This window comes from Protopterus annectens, chromosome 1.part1, assembly GCF_019279795.1.
Source record: "Protopterus annectens isolate FY-2018-M chromosome 1.part1, PAN1.0, whole genome shotgun sequence".
NCBI lineage: Eukaryota > Metazoa > Chordata > Ceratodontiformes > Protopteridae > Protopterus > Protopterus annectens.
Genome location: NC_056726.1, coordinates 104,834,545 through 104,841,751, shown reverse-complemented (window position 1 = coordinate 104,841,751; position 7,207 = coordinate 104,834,545).

The following is a 7,207-nucleotide window of genomic DNA, read 5'->3' as shown; positions in this document are numbered from 1 at the left end:
TGATGGGTTCCATTTTTGATCTGTATTCTTTTCGAGAAATTTTTATTTATGTATAGAGTTGTATAAGGATTATTGTATAAAATTTTTAACATTAGAACAAATTCTTGGGGTATATTAAAATATGGTAAAGTATCAAATAAAAAATTTATAATAACCCTATCAAAAGCTTTCTGTGCATCAATTATGAGCGCATAAATATTGACATTTTTTTGTTTAGCATAAGCAATCAATGTATGAAGTGTTAATGTATTATCACTAGTTTGTCTAGAAGTTATAAAGCCGGCTTGATCATTAGATATTATTTGATTCATTATTTTACAGATGTTTATTCCATATTTTGTTGTACATTGTCATGATGGCATATATGTGTATGTGATACTGATTCTTGTCTTGTGTACCTATACGTCTTGCTGTTAGATGATTATATGTGTGTGTGTGTGTGTGATTTTTACACTGCCATGTTTACTGCCACAAGCAATGTAGTCTGACCATGTAATATACATGTGCCATTTGATTCAATGTAGCTTGGGTTGACTTCAGCATCACTGTATGTGGTGTACACATGCATTTGCAATGTGTTCCCTTATATAGTGATGTCCTGCTTTGTCTTTTGTCTACTTAGCTTTGCTGGCATATTCCCCTTGATGTGGGTCAATGTTGTCCACCTCTCTTCTCCCTTTGCAGGTTTGGCATATAGCTCGAAAATATGCATGGTACATGTTAACCTTCCTTTGCAGTATCATCTATTATCAATAAGTTGTATTGTTAGAAGGCCAAATTATGCCGATCCTGTGGCCATTTTACACATGCAAGACATAAGCAGGACATCACTGTTAGGGGTCACTATTGATGAAAACCTAACATTTGACCTCCACATTCTCAACACCATCAAAAAAACTCATCAAAAATTAGGCTCCCCTCTACAGGCACAACTATTACCTTAATCATAATTCAAAAAAGGCTCTAGCCACAGCCTTTCTACTTCCATCCCTGCTATATGGTGCCCCTATCCTTACAAACATCCACTCATCCCTTAGAACCAAGCTAGACACATGTTACAATAAGAAAGCTAGATTTACAACAAATGCCAGACCCTCAGCCACCACTGCTCCTCCTTACAGCAACTAAACTGGCTTGAGCTACCACTGCACCTCAACTACCTACATTTAACTACAACACACAAATTAATACACAAACCCACAGCATGCCTTTTTCTTTCCTCTCTGCTGTCCTTATACCAACCAAATAGACCCCTTAGATCAGAAAATAAAACCTTGCTCAAAGTTGACAAACTCCAACACCCAGCTGGACAAATGCTCTATTCCTTTACAGTTTCCAAACTTTGGAACTCCCTCCCATCCACAATAACCTCAATCAAAAGCCCTACACTCTTTAAAAAAATCACTTAGACAACATCTCTCCTCTTGTTGGCTATGCCCATGCCAAAAACAACTCTCAGGTAGACTCAGCTCTCCTTACTTTTCCCCTCTGTTTTTCTATCCAGCCTGTACTCTAATTTCCTTATCTGTTGCCTAACTCTGTTACCTTACCTACCTAGCCACCCTCCTCTCTCTCTATACCTTCCTCACCAACTCCCCTGTACTATTTCCTCCATGTCTTTCTTCTCTGCTAGTGTCCTCTTCATTTCAGATCCAAGATACCTACTGTAATACAGTTCATACTCTGACATATATTTTATACCATTTGATTTCTTTGCTAATCCATGCCTATTACTGCTTCTGTATTGCTTGCTAGTTAGATTTTAAACTGAAAACCCATGCCTACTACTAATGTGTTACCTGCTAGTTTAGTTTCTGTAAGTGTTAAGTTTCTGTAACTGAAATAATTTGGTTTCTGTAATTTAAATTGTATTTTTTCCTGTATTTTTCTGTATTTTACATATTTTTTCTTAATACTGTTATGTGGAGCTTTTCTCCACAGAAAATGGGCTCAGTGGACTTTCCCAGTAAACAAATGCAATAAATAAAATAAATAAATAAATATGCATACAAGTTGCAAGCTATTGCTTAGATTACATCCTTGTTCCTGTTACACTTGTGTGTTATGTATTACCTAGAGTGATTTGTCGTACTTCGTGTGCAGAACCTGGCAGCCCATATAAAGCATAAATCATAGATTTCATTACATATATTATCCCATGTTATTGTTGTGTGTATTTGTATTGACATTGATTTCTGGTAGATTCCTTTTAGGCCAATGAAGGTCAGACATATATGTCTACTCCTGTGTGTTACCGCTGACATGTTATATGTCTGTTTGGGTTATATACACCTACTTGTGTAAGTAGCAGCCAGTTTGCTGCTTTGCTGCAGTACTGCTGCTTGGCACTGTGCTTGTTTGTTTGCCTTTCACATGCATGGTTAGAGGTTCTCTTCTGTCCTCTGCTGGTCTTCTATGGTATTTCATGGCTTGCATTTGGCTTTCTCTGCTGTTGCTTAGTTGACACTTACATTGCTGACTGTCTACTTGAATTTTGGATTCAATATTCAATATGTACTGTGATCCCCTATTTCTTCCCCTACAGCATGCACCTGCCCTCGATCTTTCATATTCAGGTATGATTGTCACACAGATTGCAACAAGTGATAATGTCATAGTGCATAAGTACATATGTAATTCTGTGGTTTCACTTCATAATCTCGAATTACTGAAATCTCGAAATTCAGTAACCCAAGACTATGAAGTCGAAGCATTCACAACACCGAAACTCACAATCCCGAATCACACAATCACGAACATACATACCCCATACACCACTTAATATACACACCATTCCACCCACAGCACACAAACCACACAACCCTACACTACATATAAGCAGGCGGGCAAGTCCCCCTGCATCCCCCCATGTGGGGGGCTGTGCCCCCCATACACCCCTACTTAAATATGCCAACTCCGAGGTCACACATAACATAAACAAAAACAATCCACACACCACACCATCCTCCATTTGCTCGCACACAAACACACATCACACAAACATCAACAAATCCAGCACTCACACTTATACCTCCCTATCTTTACCCACATACACAACTTACAAAAACACACACAAACACTCACTTACTTGCAATTTCAGGCACCATAACACTACATGGGATGTACCGGAAATGCATAAGCATGGATTTGAGAAATTCAAATTCACTCTTATGCACTTTCAGCATTCTGGTTTTCAGCTTCATAGTCTCGGGTTACTGAATTTCGAGATTTCAGTAATTCAAAATTATGAAGTGAAACCATTTCTGCATGTCACCATGACTGGTATACATCCATACCCTGTTTATCAACTTTCCATTGCCCACATTGAAGAGTGTGCTGTCTGAGTGTACCTTACCTTTCCTTTGTTTCTTTCCACCCTTTGTTTGCCATGTATTGTGATATTTGTTGAATGTGTATACCTGCTGTTTTGCACTTTTCCTCTTCTTTCCCTGTCTTTTCCTTTCCTTCTTTTCTCCAAAAAAAAAAAAATGGGGCCTATTCCCACCAAATAATTGCCCATGCCCTTCTGACTGCTCCACAGAAATGTGGTAGAGATGTTGTAGGTGTTATTGTATCTTGGACACTGTCTTTTCTGTGACATAAAAGCCAATATCAAGGGATTATAATTAACCAAGGTTGCTGAAGACTGCAAACTTGGGGGAGTTATTAAATCCCATTTGGGCACTCAAATTGTCCAGTAAGTTCTGGACCAAACAAATGTTTGGTGTATTAATCAGGGGCTTACCCCAACACCAAGAAATGCAGCATAATTTCTGTTGGTAAATCTAGTGTTACTACTGCTTACCATATAGATAACAGCCCACTTAACTTTGACATAGTCATTAGGGACATGTGTCGATATATTGATAACAGGCTGTCATTTGACTACCATGTCCCTAGGGTGGTTAGAAAATCCTTCTGCATTCCAATTATTGTCTTTCATGGTAATATTCATGAAGTCCAGCCTGTGTATGTGATGGATAGGTATGCATGGTTCGAATCAACTAGGATTTTGTGAATATGTGTAGAAACAGTCAGGTAGTGTCAACAAACATTCCCTTCAAAGGTTTTCCAGGTAGGAGAAAGTATAAAGTAGCTATAAGAAGCCTGTAGTAATACTGTGCCCAAACACCCGGGTCTATATTAAATCAGCAAATGCTTAAAAAAGCGAATGCTGATTTATCAACCCCATGTAAGCAAAAGCTTACAACCCCGAACACTCAGAACAGTGATTTTTTTCCCATGGGAAAAAAATCTCTGTGCCACACAAAAAAAAAACAAACAAACACGAAAAACAAAAAAAAACTTCAAAACATTACATAAAGTGGGGGGCTGTGACCCCAACACCCCCTACTTAAATATACTAACTCTGAGATCACACTACATTGACAAAAATGGCAAAGTAACTGAGACGGCCAAGAGATTTCTTTCACAGGGAAAGAAATCACTTATATGCCGTTTCGCTATTTTGCTGTTTCGTGGTTTCAAGTCCGATCAAGATGTATTCGAAGGATTGCATCTTTGATTATATAATAGGAACCCCAACACCCACAGTCCAACCCCAAGGCTGCAAATGACAGAAAGATAAGTACATACACCAAGGGTCTCTCCCAAGAAATGTTCAAAAGTGTCACGCTGTCACAGCTACTGGTCCCTGCTACCAACAACCAATAGAAATCAAGGCAGAGTATGTCAGTAGCACACACACACACACACACACACACACACACACACACACACACACACACACACACACACACACTGAGTGCACGGGTCTTCCAGGTAAGAGAAGGTATAAAGTAGCTATAACAAGGCTGTAATTATACACTGTGTACAAACATACCACTGCCCAACCCAAGGCCATAGGTTGTTGTAATAATACCTGTAGAGTAATGATTAGAGCAATGATCATTAAAGCTGTGACCACTGCAAAAATTTACATTTGTTAATTGACATCTCTCTCTCTCTCTCTCTCACCCACCTTATCTTCACCAATAATCTAAACACATAAATGAATGGGTATGTTTTTCCGCCAAACCTACTGTTGGGACATGTGTCCTAATGTTCTACAAATGTTGAAATGTATTCCAATTAATGTTCCCTGTTCAAATACTATCATTGGTGCCCTGTTGATATGAATGTAACCTGCATGCTGGTGTAATGCCCACTGCGGTTCCATGTATTCATGTGTTCTGTTTGCTATGCAAATGTTCCAAATCTGTTGTTTTGGGTTAATGGGAATACTCATGCATGCTGTTATAATTAATCCAGGAATGTGTTTGCCATTACTAACCAACATATGTTTTAAAACTACAACACCATAGCACATCTGGGAAGGCCAGTCCCAGTGGATCCACCTCTCCCACCTCATCTGGACGTGGCACCAGGCCCCAGCACATCTGGGATTCACACAAGGACCTCCTCGTCCGCTGGTCCTGCACCATCTTCGGGTGAAACCAGCTCAAGGGGTGGGGCTCACCCCCCCCCGGGCACAGGCACAGACAGGATCCTGTCACCCGAAGCTAAGTCCGGGGTCTGGTGTATAGCGAGCTCCGCAAGGGATATGGAGGTCTGCTACACCTGCTTGAGTGCCGTGTGGTGCAATTAGTGGGTTAGCCTGCCCCTCCTGCTCAGCCCCCAGCACAGCCACCTTTGGGGCTGTGAAGGTGCAGTGGTGACTGCCCATGGGTGGGGACTTCAGTCCCACTGTATCCATTTGGGACCTCGTGGGCTTCTGATTACCAAACACCCCTCCCCGTCTATGGTGTTTACCCCCCCACGTGTCATATACCGCCCCTGTATGCTGTCTTGTCTGTCTTTCTACCAAACCTACCTCTCCAAATATATCTACTATCCTTCCCCAACATCTCACTCTCACCTTAAAAAAAAACAAAAAAGGCAATCACCCCCCCAAAAAAGTCACCCCATACATAGCTGTCCATTTCGCACACATGTCCACTGGACAAGTAATCTGGTCTAATTGGCTTCACAACACATTATTGTTGTCCTCACCTCTCTCTCAGGGGTTTGAGTATCTAAATTTGCCTCCAAATGCAGTATATATGTACAGCTGTTGCTGTAGAAGAAATGGACAGCTATGGACCTTCCCTACACTCATCCTGCACATCCCTAGCTATCTTTCATATTGTTTTTGCTTCTTCCTTCCCTCTTTTTCACCACTTTCCTATCACCCCTTTTTTCTTTTCTTTTAAAGAAATTAGCATGGGATAAGCTGGAGTAAGCCTGTTTGTGTGGTGCTAATCGATGCCTACACAGATTAAGCACTTTTTATGGCTAACTGTGTATAAGCATAGTTAACCAGAAGGTAGCATTGCTTACCACCGAGCAAACATGCGCAAACCCACTTACAACTGCTTAAAAGTGCCTTAATCACTCTGTATCCAATAGCCCTTATTCTGCCCAGCAATAATCAGCCATTGCAAGTGTTGAACCCAGAATCCTGCACACCATAGACACAAAAATTTACCATTAAGCCATCTGAGCTGTTGATATGTCTGATGTTTTTTCAAACATATCATGCAGCAGAGTCATTCAACAGTAGGGAAAAGGTTTGTTAAGTTTAGTCATGTGTTGTACATAAATATAAATGTATGTGTGTGTGTGTGTGTATATGCATATATATATATATATATATATATATATATATATATATATATATATATATATATATAGAGAGAGAGAGAGAGAAAGAGAGAAACATTAATATGTAATATATGTAGAGATATACATATAAAATATACATATATTTTATATATATATATATATATATATATATATATATATATATATATATAAAGTAAAATCTATACATACATATTTATATATATCTCAGTATGTACATAAAATACTTTTTATCAATATAAATAAATACATATATCTGAATATATATATGTATATATATATACATATATATATATATATATATATATATATATATATATATATATATATTAAATATATGTGTGTGTGTGTGTATATATATATATATATATATATATATATATAGATATATATATATATAGCTATACACACACACACACACACACACACACACACACACACACATATATATATATATATACATAGATATACACTCACTATATATATATATATCTATATATATATATATATATATATATATATATGTATGTATAGGTTCATAGGTAGGTACTAGGCTATCAGCCCT